General features: G+C 34.9%; 3 long non-coding RNA genes across 3 annotated transcripts; 1 reads left to right on the top strand and 2 right to left on the bottom strand.

Moving 5' to 3' along the window:
• Positions 1 to 450: 450 nt before the first annotated feature.
• LOC143452854 (uncharacterized) lies at positions 451 to 1,476 on the top strand. The gene is made up of 4 exons (XR_013115111.1): positions 451 to 539; positions 622 to 781; positions 1,125 to 1,256; positions 1,390 to 1,476. It is a non-coding gene; the product is annotated as an uncharacterized LOC143452854 (long non-coding RNA).
• Positions 1,446 to 4,667, bottom strand: LOC143452853 (uncharacterized). Its single transcript, XR_013115110.1, has 2 exons — positions 2,432 to 4,667; positions 1,446 to 2,332 (listed from the first exon to the last, which is right to left on the bottom strand). It is a non-coding gene; the product is annotated as an uncharacterized LOC143452853 (long non-coding RNA).
• Positions 4,668 to 8,946: 4,279 nt separating this feature from the next.
• LOC143453471 (uncharacterized) lies at positions 8,947 to 10,245 on the bottom strand. Its single transcript, XR_013115199.1, has 2 exons — positions 9,895 to 10,245; positions 8,947 to 9,801 (listed from the first exon to the last, which is right to left on the bottom strand). It is a non-coding gene; the product is annotated as an uncharacterized LOC143453471 (long non-coding RNA).
• Between the last annotated feature and the right edge of the window lie 8,279 nt (positions 10,246 to 18,524).

The following is an 18,524-nucleotide window of genomic DNA, read 5'->3' as shown; positions in this document are numbered from 1 at the left end:
CTGAAAATACTGGAACTATTTTCCTTGGAGAATCAACAATTTCAACTAACACCAAGATGAAACCACCCATACGAACCAGCCTTTAACAATGTAACCAAACGGAATGTTTTTTGTTTTTATTATGAATTTGTTGATCAGGCTCCAAACGGTTTGTGAGTAAATTGAACAAGGTCACTTCTACCCTCGAATCGATCAGTCTTGCATAAAGATCTGTTTCCGGAACGAAATATAAAGTAATACCGTGATGTCAAACCACAAGTAGTGTTTACATAAAATTCAAAGTTGGAAAGCAGAACTGCAATTCAACTCACCATTCTATTTCTTTATTTTAATTCACAAGAAAGCTTTCGCTGTTTGCAAAAACCGATCCCCACTGGACACTGTTGCATCATCGCGACAGGATTCATCACGGTGACCTTTGACGATTGCGCTCTTTTCAAGAAGGTCGCTTTTACCAGTGTGAAAGAGGCATTGCTGTTGTGAAATTCACTGAATTTTAACAGTTTGGAAATTATCATCACTTCACCAATATCGCTCTGGTAAAGTTCAAAACGAGAATGTTACCGTATATTCAGCTATTTGTTTGCAAATTAGTTAAAACCGATCAAACCATATTCCCAGCATTTTGTGAAGCAACATCATCAGGTCATAACAAAACCTTTATGTGCATTTTATACGAAGCCAGTGATGTGTGAAAGCCTGAAAAGAGAGAGAGAAAATTTTAAGACTCCTTGAACTTCTTTTGATTTGTTTGTAAAAATACTTTTTTGGATGGCGACTGGTAGGTTTAATTAAACAAGAAATATGTTTTACAATTTAGATATTTTATGCCTTATGATACGTGCACCATCGTACTACCAGACGTAGGTACCATATAACAGCACGTATCTTAAATGCGAGATATGTACTGCAGTTTACAAATAGTTGCATGCGATTTGGCTATAACCGACTACTTGCACCTGCATATTTGTATACTCCAGTCACAAGAAATTCTTTCAAAGTCGTATGAAATCATTTTCTCTTGCACGGCTGTAGCGCTACTAAAGTAAATCAAATAGGTAGCACCGAAATCTTAAAAATGTTGAGTATCTATAATTGGACATTTTATTTTTATGGAGCTACAGCTGTGGTGATACGGACAGCGACATACCTCAATAGTGATTAGTAGAACCATAATACTTGCTACAGTGACCGGTATATACGATAACCTGCTCAAGCAAGAACCAGAGGGTGAAGAAAATGCCGATTGGCAACTGGTAATGTAATATAATACTTTTGGCAGATTTCCAAACAAACCAAAATGAGAACTGTAATCAATTTAGTAAATTTCTGTAACAGTGTTCATTACTTGCTGGTTATCATTGAAAATGCTTATGTAATTGTTTATAGACTACTGCAACATATTGTAGAAGTACTTCCAAGTCGTATCAAGCAAAAACAGGAAATCTGCTGACGGCGATTTTATTCAAATTCACAGCAAGTAAAAGGATTCGGAATTTTACCTGGAGGCAGAAACTTGCACAATATAACACAAAATGAACAGCAGTTGGCTGACAGTGGGAAGTATTTACAAATATTAAACGCGCATCAATCACAGTATGGAAAAGTTAATGTTATGATGGCGGCAAAACACTTATGAAAATTCTTGAGAATCTCGTTGCTTAATTTTTAACGCACAGCAAGTACAAAGATATCACTTAGCCTGATGGCGGCAAACTTTTACTATTGACAAATAACGTACATAATCACAAGTGGCTTTCTTGTGGTGGCAGTGAATACTTAAGCTAAGGAAAGATCGTAAGATGGTTGGAGACACAGGTGGTTGTGAAATATTAAATACATCAAAATATTATGTACAAGCAGTTATGAACAGTGGCGGATGACAGAAACTATATACAATTATCCGCAGAAATAAAACACCGATACGTATCACAGGTTGGTATTTGAGCAAAATCAATAATTGATTGCTGAAAATACTTGAACTTATCTGAAAAGTTTTCGTGGGCAGTATTTGTCCAACAGTTAAAATAAAAGTAACACCCATGCAAGGACAGAAAACGACACTTAAACAGGGACAACATTTTTTACAGGTGGCATTTTCGTAACAATTCCATAGTGAATTGCTGAAAATACTGGAACTATTTTCCTTGGAGAAACAACCATTACAACTAAAACCAAGATGAAACCACCCATATCAACCAGCCATCAACAACCTAACCAAACGTGAAGGTTTTATTTCTTTTTATGAATTGGTGATCAGGCTCCAAACGGTTTGCGAGGAAATTGAACCAGGTCGCTTCTAACCTCGAATTGATCAGGCTTGCATAAAGATCTGCTTCCGGAACAAAAAAAAGTAATACCGTGATGTCAAACCACAAGTAGTGTTTACATTAAATTCAAAGTTGGAAAGCAGAACTGCAATTCAACTCACCATTCTATTTCTTCATTTTAATTCACAAGAAAGCTTTCGCCGTTTGTAGAAACCGATCCCCACTGGACACTGTTGCATCATCGCGACAGGATTCATCACGGTGACCTTTGACGATTGCTCTGTTTTCAAGAAGGTCACCTTTACTAGTGTGGAAGAGGCATTGCAGCTGTGAAATTCACTGAACTAATACCGTTTGGTAATTATCATCATTTCACCAATATCGCTCTGGTAAATTTAAAAACGAGAATGTTACCGTATATTCTGCCATTTATTCGAAAATTAGTTAAAACCAATCAAACCATATTCCCAGCATTTTGTGAAGAAATATCGTCAAGTTATAACAAAACCTTTACGTGCATTTTATATGTAACCAGCGATGTCGGAAAGCCTCATAACATTCATCGACGGTATATAAACAGTAGTCATTATAGTAAGCTGCCCTTTCCTAAACTATACAGGGTCGCTTCTAGCGCGAAAACTGCAAATTCCTAAAGTCGGAATTTATGAACAAGTAACTCAAACACAATGGAAGTGAAGCAAATATTACTTCATCTGAGCAACAATCGTTTGACTACTTTACATGCAATACCTTGACACTTGCTGACTTCACGTGATAAAAATCCGTCAATTTGTCTGTTTATTAGTTAAATCACTTTATATAGAGTAACACGTGTTCGAAAGAATTTTAAAAAGATCCGAATTAATCAACGTGGTCTGCTTTCGGCGTCACATGGACGTGTGGAATGTTAAAATCAATTAAAGTGAATTCAATAAAAATGTTATTTATGCAATCCTTAATTTTCAAATTTCACAGTAAAAGAGAGAAAAGAATCAAAAAAAATCATTAAACGCAAACTACTCAGAAAAGAATTTCATCTGCATAAATTTTCAATCATCTTTATTAAAGTGTTTCAGAGTAGTTAATGCACACCTTGAGAAATCATCCCCCAAATCAAAGTTAGCAAATCAACATTTATAGTTTAATCACATCCAACCCAGCAACAAATAAGCATGTTATCGTCTTAAGCGATAAAAACAATTGTTCAAACCGAGATTCAATCGTTTTTAAATTATATGCTTGGATTCTGGAATATACCCGCTACTTTGTTTAAACAAAGCTTTTATATAAATTAAGACTCTATTTTTTTATAAAGCATTTCTTCGAAGCTTTGAGAGAAATTGTTGAAAGTTTCAGCTTCTTGGATATTAAATAAGTTTGTTTCGCTTTACAAGGTCTGGATATACTAAATTATGTGAAGCAAGAAATTTTTTGGGTGATTTTAATTGGATATGAATAAAAACGAGGCTACGAATTTTCTCTTTCAATTCTCTACTCTACTGGAATCTACTGGACATGAGATCTTTTTTTATTTTGTTTGCATTTTTAACGTTTATTATGCAAAGTATTTGATTTAAAACGTTTGTTTTTTCGTGTTGTTAAAATTCGTTCTTGATGGAAATGTTTTGCGAAAATATACGTGTTGTACTGTTGTGTGAATGTCATTAGAATATCTGTAAAACTTCAAACATTACAGCTGTTTCCATACCACTATTACCGATTTTGACTTCCTACTTTCTTTATTAGCAGACGTTCTGTTTGTCAGTGCTTCAGAAAAACTCTTACACCACCATTATAGTAACGAAAATCAAAAGATTTTGGATAATACCTTTCTCCTTAAATGAAGTTTATCACCTAATTAGAGCATATTTTAACAAAAATTGGTAAGTGGGTTGTCTGGAGAATCTGTTACTATTAACACTATTGTTGTTTTGGAAATTTGTGTACTTTACTGACTGTATCATTATGGTGGTGTCATCAATCAGTATATCAAGATTGTAAGGCGGAAAATTTATGTTAACAAATACACAGAACCTTAAAACCAAACTTTGTTATCTACCAACTATATTCCAAACGTATTCTTTGAGGTTATGCAAACATGAACTCGCTTTATCCCCATATTGCTACCGTTTAATGCATTAGAAACGAAACAATCATTATCAACTGCGACACGTGCTGCGCTGTATTTTCTTACATTTGCCGGAATTAGACGAGGCTTGGCAGTAAACGATGAACCAAAACTAAAGTAAAAGCACAACAAAAACAAATATTTACTTCTGCGATGGCGGCCAATACTTGAGAATATTTACAAAGTTACAACATACAAACAAGACGTTTGCTTGACCGCGGCATAAAGTAAATAGCAAACACAAATAAATATACATAAACACCCACCCACCCACCCACCCACCATAAGGCATCTTTATTTAACTCTAAATGAATTATTTAAAAATGCTGAAACTTTTAGATCGGCCTGTCAGATAAGTTAAATAAATCTACCACCAACACCAAATCGCTACAAATTGCAGGTGAGTAACAATCACTTCTTCACCGAATATGCTGCAAAAAAGCGAGCAAGCACTGGGCGCTGTATATGTATATACACAGCACAATGTATATACACGGCACAAACATATAAATGCACATCAAGTACAAAATATTTAGTTTTGATGACGGCAATTGCTTGATTGATTACAATTTTAAACGTCGTTACAAACAGCCTTGTTTCTGTAAAGGCGGCTTATAGTTTAGAAATATTAGAAGTTAATCAATCAGAAGCAATTTATCTGATGGCGGCCTAGTCTTTTCAAAGGATGGCTTTTAAACAATTTTAGACGGATTGCTAACAATACTAATACTACAGGTCTTCATTACGTAGGAAAAGAAGCCACAAAAAATATTCGACACAGTGATGAGGTAACTGGTGTTTCTTGCTCCAAACGTTGAAGAAATCGAAATAGTTTGCTTCAATACTCGAACTGTTCAGACGCGTTACAAAATCTGCTTTTCGTTACAACAAAATTACCAACTTGTAGGTTCAATCATATTATCTGCATGGCTAGGGCTTACCGCTCATTTATTTTTGCATCATCGCGACACAATTCATCTTGGTGACCTTCTGACGATTGCACTCTTTTCAAGGAGGTCATCTTTATCAGTGTGAAAGAGGGACGCATTTCAACTGTAGAATTTTATCCGATTTTATTTCAGAATTTATAGCATCGTTTGGAAAGAAATACACTATCATACTGCCTATAAGCTGGCAGTATAATATTTCATTACTTCACCAACATCCTGTGAATTTTGGTATTTGTTAATTGTTTAATCGCAACTTAGTTAATTTTTGCTTTGACACAAAACCTAATCGAAGAGTGTGTAGTTTTAGTCACACCAAATAATCCGAACCAAACAGCAAATACAGCAACTAAAAGCAGAAGGTCTTGTAATACTCAATTTCTCTAGGACTATTTTTCTGCTAACTGCACCAAATTTCGTCCAGTGTTAACAAAAAACAATGTTTTCTCCGTAAAAGGCAACTAACAATAAAAGCTACACAAGATACATTCTAAAGTTTATAACAATAGGGAGAGAAAGTACGAGAATGGAGCCAATTAACGTGGATTGCCGGCGGCATCGAACAAACTCGTGGAATTATCATCAAGCAAAATAATGAGAGATATAACACTTCAATTACTAAACATTGAGCAAATGGTAACAAAATGTGCGTAGATTGAAATAATGCTGAAATGACAAATGATGTGAATGGAAAGGCAACAAATATCATCAACTGAAAATATCAATCATTAAATACACAACAAAAACATATAATTATATGTCTTGCACCAAATTCGTAAAATATATTTCATTTAAAATTAAACTTACTGTACCAGAACAATAGGGTTCTGTTTTAATCTTTGCAATCGCAACTACAATGTATAGCTAAATGATGGCTGAAAAACACTTCAATTTTATCTAAATTCCATCCTTTGTTTAAAATCTGTCTTTCTTTTAACTTTTTATGACCGAATATACTGTAGATTTCATTTTATTTCTAAGATGTCTGTCATTTGGATAAGATATTTGTATGAGAAGAATGCGTGTTGCTTGATTTTTACGTTTGTTTGTTCTTACTATTGAATTTGAAAGTTGAACATTGCATCAATGCACTTTGTTTTTCAGTTTCCAAGCACTTTATAACTTTTGTTGAACTTTTTGTACAAAAACTTAAATTGCTGAACTCACTTAGGTTGGTTGTAACATTCCATGGGTCCAATTGACACCCGGGGAAAACCACGTTGTTTAACAGCAATTTTCTGAACACCTTCAACTACGTGTGTTACACCATATAAATTGGTTTGGAACAAAGAATCTTACTCTGCACGTTTCTGAATTCGGTTGTTGAAGACAGCATATGTCAACGCTTTACAGGTGGGTGATTGCTTTTTAGTCAAATGGTCAAAAAGATTGTGATTGATCAAAATGTCTTTACTAAGGTCAAATAGAAGCGGATGTTACTGCCGATTCAACCGAACCGAGGGTGCAAGCGAACTAGTTCAATTTCCTCGAAGCGTCTTTGGATTAGGAGGCGATGGTGGTTACTCTGATCATTAATCAATGGAAACATCAAATTTGGTTGCTGTTTGGTGGTTGTTTCATTGCCATTGGTATTGTTTGTGCGCCCGCAAGTTAGTTTTTTGTGCCTGATGGATATTCCACTATATGGGTTCAACAATTGCCAGTATCAATTGCGTTTGATATTTTAGCTTTGGCCCCCGCTGTTACAGTAACACAATGTTATTAACAGTTTCAATTTCGTTCCATAATGTTCACTGCTAGGTAACGTTGCAATATTGTTTTACTTTTAGTTCCATGTTGTTCCAATGACAAAAGTTCTAACATTTACCATTCACTTTCTAACATTCTAACGTTCACATTTAACATTCACATTCATTCCTAACCACCAGAAACGGACCATTTTGTTAAGCTGCACGTATCAATTGTTTCAAGTTTCAAGTTTCAAGTTTCAAGTTTTAATCTTCGTAGCATAATCTCGTGTTGTTCCTATAACAGTTAAAGTAAAGTTCATTGACTGTAGTTACTAACGAGAAAGTTTCACGTATTGACAGTTTCAATATCGTATGAATATTAGCCCAATAATGCTAAAGAATTGACCGTTTTTGCTTTTATTGGCGATTTGATTCCTAATTTGTATTTTTCGCCATCAGGTAAGACATAACGTATTACAGATTTTGTGGAAACATTAAGTGTTTGCCGCTACCAGACAAGCCTCTTGTCTGTATTTATGCAAAGCATTTTCTGCCATCAGATTTCTTTGTTTACTTTTACTTGATGTGCGTTACAGTTTGTACAGAAATTTTAACCACCAGATATTTTGTTTTGCCGCCATCAGATTTGTCAGTTTTCTGACTTTGATATGTTGTGTAAAAAAATCTGATTTAAAACATGTGATTGCTATGTGTTCAAATATTTGCCGCCATCAGACCCCTTTTTTACATTTAATTGTGTTGTTAAATATGTTTTTTGGGTCAGTTAGTTTCGGTTTGTTATCCAAAGAAATTAATGGTTGGAAAAATTACACGTTTGATCTCATTCGCATGACGAACTATTTACGCGTGATGTGCTTTTAAGTTTAAGCAAATGTAAATAAAAAGATATTGATTATAAAAATGTTAATGTCACGCATTAGTCAAATTGTCCTTCCCGACAAAACTGGCGACAGGCAAATCTGCATCGATTCACTTATCATTGTTTTGCGACCGGTATTCCTCATGTTTGTAAAACTGTTCAAAAAAACTTACTTACACTTCAAAAACTTGCATTATTAAATTCTTGAATTGCTCTTATCAAAGGCTACAAGAAAATTAGAGGTCAAAAGCTTCAAAATCCACGGTTTAAGTTAAAATTAATTTCCCCAACTACACCTCCTACATATGTAGGATGTCATTTTTTGAATTGTTTTGTTGATTCAAAGTGACAGGGAAAAATCCAAACCAAAAAAAAGTTGTCATCAAGTTTTAATATTAATTAATCAATAAATTTTTCATCAGTTGTTTTTGGAGCAGTTGTCTGAAAATGCATCTAAAATTTGATGTTACTTACGCCGGTGGATATGGCGGTTATGACGTCCGATTGTAAAACAAAACATAAGTAAGCGAGGTGTTCGCTGGTCTCCAAATTGGTACCAGTGTGCTTGTAAACCGTCACGCTAAAAGAAGCGTTTTAAATAAATCAAAAATTAATTGAAATTTTAAGTAAATTGGAAGTGTAAACTGGAACTTGAATTCAAAATTTCTCGTTTTTGTCATTTAGCATTTTGACATTAACATTTTAGCAATAATTTCTTAAACGACAAACGATATTTTGAAATGTTTCGCCTGGCATATTTACTACCAACTGTTTTCATAAATGCACAGGACGTGGTATATGTACCACTACAAACCTATTTCTTTTACCACTTGCAGCTCATTGTGATTGTTACTTGTGGCTATCGACTATGTGGTGTGAAGACAACCATGGTTTAAATGGCTTAAAATTTCATTCGAAAAATCTATTGCTAAGTTATTTTGCGCATAATTGACAATTCAAATGAGTAATAATGACGTCACAAAGCGACAATCGATATTTCCGTTTGGAGATGATTAAATTCAGAGCAATACACTTGTTACAATATTTTATTGCAGTTGTTATAGAAATAACATAAAATATTGGCAGCTAACATACAAACCACACAGCACTAATACAAATTACTTGGCAGTTTACATTTTGGCACAATTTGCACGTTGCCGGCTGATACATGGGAATTTCACGAACATTAAACACAACATTCGGATGGCATATGACAGTTAGTACAATATAGACAGATTGTGAACACAGAGCAAAGACAAAAATGTTTGGGCTGGGCAGTGAGACTTGCACATAAAATAACATTTTACGGAGGACAAAACACTTAAGTGGTGTGATGGCGGTTGAAAGCCAATATGTACAAGTATTTACAAGTAACCGCACATCGAGCACCGGAAGGTATTCTCAAGCATTTCAATAAATTGATTGCTCTGTAAATACTGGAACTTTCTTAACGGGCTGGTTTTCAGGACAGACAGTACAACACCAAAAATAAAAACACCAAAACTCCATTAGGTCATGGACCTTACAGGGGCATGAGCTTAAACATTTAACGCGCATCAGTCACAAAACTTCTGATGGCGGCCCAAGACTTTAAACAAGTAAAAAGAAATTTTCAAGCATTTAAAGATTGATTGCAAAAACGCTTGAAATTTAAGAAATGGCATGTTGGCAGTATTTGCCATAATATCGATTACAACCAATACAGACACCAAATAAGTACCAGAACCAATCAACAAACCCCAACAAACTAACTGCAAAGAAAGTTGAGCTTGGATGAATTGATGATCAGAAATCTTTGCGATCCAAACATGCTGCGAGGTAATTGAACCAGATTGTTTCTACCCTCGGGTTGTTCAGTCGTACTACAAAATCCATTCATTTAAACCTGAAAAGCAACAAAATAGGCTTAACACAAAGCTTTCATATTTAATGAATTTTCAGCTTTGCCTTGTTAAATATATGTTGATTTTAGCTTCACCAATTGTTAATCTTCGTCTTCAATCATCGTTACACAAATCATCTTGTTGACGCACTTGCGATGTAGCTTCGTAAGTCACTGAACAACATCGTTTGGAAAGAATTGTGCAACTACACAAGTCATTAACATTTCATCATTTCACCAATATAGATATGTAAACATTGAAAACAAGATTTTTAAACCTTGCGGGTGTATTGAGCTAACACAAGGAGCGACTACTTGTACTACCTGCTAATAAACCAACTCCACGAGTTAAATGACATTTTAAAGGACACAATAACCTGCGGAAGGAATGTCAATTAACGTGGCTTGCCCGCGATAACACATGAACGCGTGGAATGTTAAAATCAAGCAAATTGATGACACAAATAACATGCCTGGGACGAAACAATCAAACCAATGGCAACAAATGTACGATTGCATTAAAGCAAAATTTACAAAAGAAAAATCCATTCTTAGTAAATGCAGAATAAAAGGAAAAAGCAATCATACGTCACTTGCCTTTCCCAAAAATATACGTCCAATGTGAAATTTTTAAATGCATTGATTACACTGGACAACAATTTACAACTTATTTTTTATTCCTCGCTCATTTCAAGTTTACCTAGACTAATTTTGCAATGCTGAATCCAAATCTGGTCTTAGATTTTTTCTAACACGTCACGTTTTTGAGATATGATATATGCTCACGACAACCCATAACTGTGATTTTGGCTAATTTTGGCTGAGCGGAACAAAACATTACATGTAATCAACCCAGTAGTTTCTATTGAAAATAACAGCATTATCATACTGCACAATTTAACACAACCCAGGATAATTAAATCAGACAAAAATAACATTATATTCCCTCAAAAGTGCTTTATACACTTGCTCTTTCGAGTATGTTCAGTGTCAGTTTCACGCTGAAGAAACCAGCAGTAGTCCCCCATCATGTTTGGGTTAAATCGACCTCTATACCGCGATTCCATCACAGAGATGTCTTGGTGAAATCTTTCCCCATGCTCGTCGCTCACATCACCCAGGTTTGGCGGGAAAAATTCCAAGTGTGAATGAAGAAAATGCAGTTTAACCGACATTCTGCAGCCCATTTCGCGGTATGATTCCAGCAAATTGTCCACTAGTTCCGAGTAATTTTCTGCCCTGTACTTCCCAAGAAAATTTTGTACAATCTGTACAAATGCATTCCAGGCTTTTAATTCAATTGAATTAAGCTTGAATGGAAATACTGGGTCACGGATCAAATCACGTATTTGGGGGCCAACAAATATTCCAGCTCTCAGTTTAGCATCACTTAGTATTGCACCAAATTTTTCTTTTATATGCAGGAATCCATCTCCATTGAAATCCATTGCCTTCACAAATTGTTTGATCAGGCCCAGTTTAATGTGAAGTGGTGGCAAGTACACTTTGCTCGGATCAATTAGGGGTTGGCACTTAACATTATATCTTCCAACAATGTAGTCCGTTCTCATTGGCCATTCAGTTGTGTCATAGTGGTTTGCATCGTCTCGACTGTCCCACAAACAGAGAAAGCACATATGCTTGGTGTAACCCAACTGCAATCCGAGCAAAAGTGACACAACTTTAAGGTCTCCACATATGTTCCAGTTATAAGCCCGGTAGTTAATGACCCGTAGGATGGTTTCCATAGACTCGTACGTCTCCTTCAAATCGACAGCATGAGCAATAGGGACAGAAGGCTTTTCATTCCCATTGTGCAGTAGGACAGCTTTCAAACTAGCTTTGCTAGAATCAATGAACAGTCTCCACTCAGTGCTAATGTGTTGGTGGCCAAGCTCATACATGAGTGAATCAACATCAGTGCAAAAACACACAGAGTCTTCGATTTTACCCCCCCCCCCCCCCCCCTCTATAGTCATGGCCAAGAACATTCAAGAATGCATTAATTGTGAAAAGATAGAACATTGCATTTACAAAATAATGTCAATATTAATCTTACATAACATGCATTGTGACATAATATGACCAACAATTCGCTGGGAAAGAAAATTGCACAATACCTTGTACTGTAGAACCTCATAATATAGTGCCAATCAATGCAAAATCCGAATTTCGTGAATTTTCATATCTTGAAAACCTGACGTGATAGACCAATTCTGATTTCAGATTTGGAATCAGCGTCCCAAAGTTAGTCTAGGCAGTTTATTTTTATTTGAGGAATAATTTTGCTGTTGTCCAGTGTTATATTGTTGTTTTAATTTACCAATGATATATATATATATATATATATATATATAACATTATTATATATTGCCCAAATGTTGTCACTAACTTGGGTTTGGCTGTTCGATTTAAATATTGTCTCCAAGGGTAACATTTCCCTGCTATTGTCGAAAATGTCGCTTGCATTTTGTACGACTATTATCATTTTTCTACCTTTATCAGCAAGTGTTTGTACATACTTTGGATAAAACAACTTTGTATACCTTGAAAAATTGGGGCCATCAGAACATCTTTGTTTTGCTTGATGTGCTTTATATGTGTTAAGTATTAACCGCCACCATACAACTTTTCGTGGTGTTTATGGAAAGTATCCATCAGGAAGTAACTGCTTCAGGTTGATATATGCGTTTAAAAAGGCAAATAGTAAGTGTGTGCTGCCATCAAATTAGTTGATTCACATTTAACTTCGTCATTATTTTAAAAATTAGTCCACATCAGATCCATATTCGGACTAGTTTGTGTAAAAGCATGGGAGTAAGTCCAAAAAATAGTTGGCCTTAAATCAGAAGGCATTTTCCTATATAAGTATACGCATAGAGAAAGTAGTTTTAATAGTATGTAGCAGTTTGTCAGTTGAATAATGGTATGCCTTCATCAGGAAAAGAAATGACTGTAATTGGGTTGATGTGGCTTTGAAACATTCAAGTTTTTATATGTAAGCTGCAAATAGACAAATTAGTATTTGTGCTGATTAGGGTTTAAGCTGCCGCAAATATCTGTGATATCATAAAAAACCAATTTTTGTTCAATATCATGAAAGTGTCTATTCATTATGCACAGTGTGTAATATGACTAACTAGTGTGCACAAAGTCTTATCAGCAACAATGAGGAACATTAACTATTTAAGTAAAAGTTAATATTATAACACTGTTTAGTGTTTAAAAATGTTAAACATGTCATTACATGGTTGGAAAGAAATTTGTATGATTGTAGGATTCCACACGTCCAACCGACAGCCCGATCTGGCCACGATATTAAATTACATTCTTCTCACATTCTTTTCAACGAGTAACTTTTACCATAGAACAAGACTTTTCAAAAGGTCTACATGCTTTCGCTCATTCTTGTATGGAAGTTTCTTATTAGGTCAGTGTAGCAAGTAGAAACAGTTTGTGAATAATAGATTGCTTGTCTTCGTTATACGCTTTTTTATGTTTTAGTGATATACGGTAAAATCGTTACAATTTCGCTACTTGCTGAATTGCTTTCGCATGCAGGCTCAAGCTCATAAAGTATAAGTGGAACTAGGTGCAGCATTCACCATACAGCAACTTTTCTGTATAAAGATCCCTTAAAAATAACCTGATTTTAAAATGGGTTTATAAATTCTACAAAGTCATATAGTTTAGAACTTTAGACCAATTAACTTTTACAGAGTTTTGGTGAAATGATGAAGTACTTGTTTCTAACTTATGTAGTTGTATAAATCTTTCCAAACAATGTCGTTCAGCAAATTTCACAGCTAAAAAACCTCTCAGTTCCACATAATCTTTTTGAAAAACGTGCAATTTCCAAAACCACCGAGATAAATTGTGTCTCTATGATGAAAAAATGTTCAAACGGGGATCAACTTTTGAAATCAACATAATTTTGCCTGAGAAATCAAATAAAAATATGGTAAGGGAAGATAACGGTTTCTTTGCTTTTGTAGTTAATGCAAATTTGCAAGTATTTTTCTGAGATCTCTGACGTTAGAACCGCTTGCTTGTTCCTTGGAATTACATTTAAGCTTGCACTGTAACGTTAACCGTCAAAAATTGTTTTGAAATAAGAGGTTCCCAAATTTGACGTTTTACACATGCTTTTTCTTTTTCTCTGGCGCTGACTGAATGTGGTCAACGTGTAGTCCAACTGCTGTGGTCATTTGAGGCTCATTTTAAAATGCTTGTTCATCGCGAAAGTTAAACGTCATTTACTTTTGGAATCCTGTTGAACATATCGATGTAGGCGAGTTTGAGTTTGCTATACACGCTGCCTGTTATAGACTTATTTGTAAAGGATTTGTGGTCAAGTTAGCTTCAGTTTAAACACAACCATCATTCAATGTTATTCTGTGCAAAAATATTTCTTACAGTGTAGTTTTTCAAAATTAGACTACGAGAATAGAGAACATTACCAGTAGGTTCGAACGATTGGATGATCAGTAGGGCGATTATTTTTTGAATTTTCAAAAAAAGTCAAAAATTTGTCAAATTTACAGTGTTAGGTCAAAAAATGTCAAAATTGTTTACAAAGTCAAAATTTTTTACCAAGTCAAAATTGTTTACAAAGTGCATTTTCGTGGTGTCTTAGAGGTTGCACTGTATGTGAACTTGTCATTTTACATTGTACACCTTCTAGCCTACTTTATACTGTTGTAAATGGCCCATTGTCTACTTATTGTGAATCAGCTCTTGTTTCGGTTTTGCTTTAGATAGTTCAATAATTTCATGTATCTTTAATTTAGACAAATGTATTGAACAGTTTTTGTTGTGTCTTAGTTGCAGTTTTTTTGGCAGTGATTTGTAATTAGCTCATTTCTTTTTTCAGAATAGGCTAGGTGTGTGCTCACATTTTTGCCCTTATTTACTACAATAAATTTTAACTTTTTGTACAATAATGCATAATTTAACTACTTGAGCTCTTCATATCTCAAAATTTGTCAAAAAAAAGTTCTTTAATGTCAAAATTTGTCAAAATTTTCAATTTTTAGGTCAAAAACTTTGTTTTTTAGGTAAAAAAATAATCGCCCTAATGATCAGATAAAATAACATTGTTGACGACGTCTTAGGGAACAGGGTTGCTATTTTGGTAATTAGTTTTACTATAAAACGAGCCATACGTTCAAGTTCGAAACTTTAGGTTAGAATAATGAAGTTCCGAACGAGTGAGGATTCTAGGCAGGGTCTTATCGAGTGAAAGGAAGACAACATCTTTGTTAATAGAAATACATCTTAATAGAAGGCGGTACTACAATATCTACAAATAGTAAACAAGTAAACATCAAAACCGATGATGATATTTGGTTTGCCCAATTTTTATTGCAGTTGTGATGAGAAGTACGCAATATTGTCTTGATGGCAATTATAAAGATTAGCAATTTTGACGGCTGATTCATAGGTATCACTTACAACAAACACAAAACATATCGAATTTGAAGGCGCTCGGTACTTACTATGATTTATACAAATAGTAAACACAGAACAAACACAAATAATGTTTCGGCTGGGCAGTGAGACTTGCACATAAATTAACATTTTACAGAGGACAAAACAAGTGGTGTGATGGCGGTTGACACCAATATGTACAAGTATTTACAATTAACCGCACATCGAGCACCGGAAGGTATTCTCAAGCATTTCAACAAATTGATTGCTTTGCAAATACTGAACTTTCTCAAAGATCAAATTTTCAGGGCAGACAGTACAACATCAAATACAAAAACCCCAATACACCAAAAAAGTCATTGACCTGACGGAGGCATGATGTTAATACATTTAACACGCATCAGTCACTTCTGATAGAGGCCCAATGCTTAAAGCATTACCAGATCCACAAACAAACCCCAACAAACCAACTGCACAGATAGTTGAAGCTTGGATGAAGTGGCAATCACAAATCTTTGCTAACCAAACACGCTGCGAGGTAATAGAACCAGATTGCTCCTACCCTCGGCTCTAGTCGGGCTACAAGATCGAATCATTAAAACCTGAAAAGTAACAACATACAGCAAGGTTATAAGCAGATATAATAAAATCGTTTCTTATTGTTTTGACATGTTACGTCATAAACGTGTGTTTCACTACCGCAAAATTATAAAACTAAATCATACAATTAGTTATATTCGCCTTCATCATTGTTATCTTGTTGACGCATTTCCGATGTAGCGTCGAAAACTCGTCAACGACATTGTTCGGAAAGAATTATGCAACTACACAAGTCAAAAGTATATCATCATTTCACCAATATAGTTCTGGAAATACTGAACACATTTTTAAAAATTAATTCGATTAACTAAACGCCTACAAAGTATAGTTACAAGCAAACAATACTCAACATAATGCTCAAATATAAACCTCTTTCGATCGTTTTCAGCATTTCCATTTGTAGTTTAAAGCGATTAGATATTTAACAAGTAAAGTACTTCGCTACATAATTCATGTTAATGTGCACTAAGTAGAAGTATTGGATACAAACGTAATGAAACTAAACTAACCAGTAAATAGCTTTAATTGAAACCGTCTAAAGATCACTCCTAAAAGCAGCAGAAACTCAAACAGGATTAATGAGCATCTTACTACATATCAATATATAATGCCTTTGTCTTCAGCTAACACAAGAAACGGCTAGCTGTAATACCTGCTAATAAAGCATCCCACCAGTTAAATGACATTTAGGACAAATTAACCAGCCGAATTATTGCAAATTAACGTGGCTAGCCGGCTGTATCACATGAACGCGTGGAATGTTAAAATCAAGCAAATTGATGACACAAATGACACGTCTGGGACGAAACAATCAAACCATTGGCAACAAATGTACAGTTGTATTGAAGCAAAAATGAGTAAAAGGAAAATTCCTTTTTCACAAATGCAGAAACATAGAAAAAGCAATCTTGTATCAATTACCGTTTCAAAAACAATTGTGACAAAAGCATTAACTACATAAGGATATAAAATCTACTTAAAAAGCATATCCGCTTCTATTTTGAATGGTGCATTTTGTTCATAGATATCTTATGTAGAATGCAACTTGATCGCGCATAATTTTACAACCTTACAACACCTTACCTGACAACGATCTCACAATGGCAAGCGCCCATCGTTCTTTAAGTTTCATTTGTATGAACTCCAGCATTGAAGCATATGCAAGAATACAATAAAATTGTTTTTGGGACACAATGCTTTAAATGGTGGAAATCTAGTTTTTAATAACACTGCGATGGAATGTACTATACATCTATACATGTAATGGGAAACAGGTAAATGAAGATTTTATGCCATTCTTTGGCCATGCAAATTTCAGTAAATCTTGGGAAAGCATGATATCTATGCTGAATAATGGATTTGATGTGTGTATTTTTTAAAAGCGATTTTCTGCCTACTGCTCCATTGCCAATTAGGTTTCCGTTGCTATTCGTAGCCGCGAAGTAATCTTATCACCATGTATCAACTTTTATTGTAAGTTTGCTTTGTAACCTATTTGCTAACATAGACAGTATAACAATATTTTTATTACGATTTTGTGAATTTAAGGTAAGCCATAGGCCTATCATGTTTGCTGACGACACAGATATTTTTGCTGGGATAACGTATTGATAGTTAATTTAACTAAAGTTTCTAATTGAAAAATATCCTGAGTACGTTACGGTCTTAGGCTATATCTAACTACAGATGATACATAAACATAACAACAGATATCTCGGTATTTGGAAAATCTATAATCTAACAAGTTTACCTGTAGCGTGAAAAACACAAATTTATGATTTTTCATCTAAATCTAAAAAAATCCAGGAATACATTACAGCGCAACAAAATTCATTACGCTATAATCACCCTTATGTATGATAATGCTGTTCCTGGCTGTGAATAACTTGACTTTATTTTATTGACAAAAACATGTACACAGGCATATGTTGATAGTATAGGTAGGCGTCTCCAAACAAACGCCTATTCCTCTCCATTTCTAAACGAGTAACGTAACTACAACAAGCACAGCAGACATAAAAAACGAAGTGACAAAATTGAAAAACACAACTTGACTTTTCTTTGCAAACGAACTTGGTGACCTTACGCTACCTAGCGGACACGATAGCATAAGTTACAACGGTTGAACCGTTAGCATGATCACATTTCTAGGAATAAATGTAGGCCTAAGCGAAAACCTATCCGGGAAATACCACATGATCTCCGGGCTGCAAAACATCTAAATAACTTTGGGTGCAGTTGCAAGAAATGTAGCCATACTTAAACCAAAGTAGGGTACCATACTTATTATGTATAACAGCTTAATAGAATCTCACATTCCATAATGTATTTCTACCACCCTAGCAAAACGTAGACTGTACAAAGGCATGCGAAAGATTCAGTAGGGTTTCATAATTTTGGATGCGACCTCTGACGATGACCTTATATTCTGTAAGCTCCTTAGCCTACCTGGGAAATTACTAACCTGGCATATTTTGAGACGAACATGTTCACGCACAAACACGTAAGAGGTGTGTCTAAAATCTAACGAGATTGAGTGTGCCACACGCGATATGCACCAGGCAATGAAAATGAGGTTACACTCGTTTATAATGTGGCGGTTGGAGCCACACTAGTCTACGGTTAAGCGATGTATGTTGACGTCACGGGAGGTCAACGAGAAAAGATGAGCCAGAAAGATCGGCATTGGAAAGGAG

The sequence above is a fragment of the Clavelina lepadiformis genome, chromosome 4, assembly GCF_947623445.1.
Source record: "Clavelina lepadiformis chromosome 4, kaClaLepa1.1, whole genome shotgun sequence".
Taxonomy (NCBI): domain Eukaryota; kingdom Metazoa; phylum Chordata; class Ascidiacea; order Aplousobranchia; family Clavelinidae; genus Clavelina; species Clavelina lepadiformis.
This window is presented reverse-complemented; position numbering and strand designations above follow the sequence as displayed.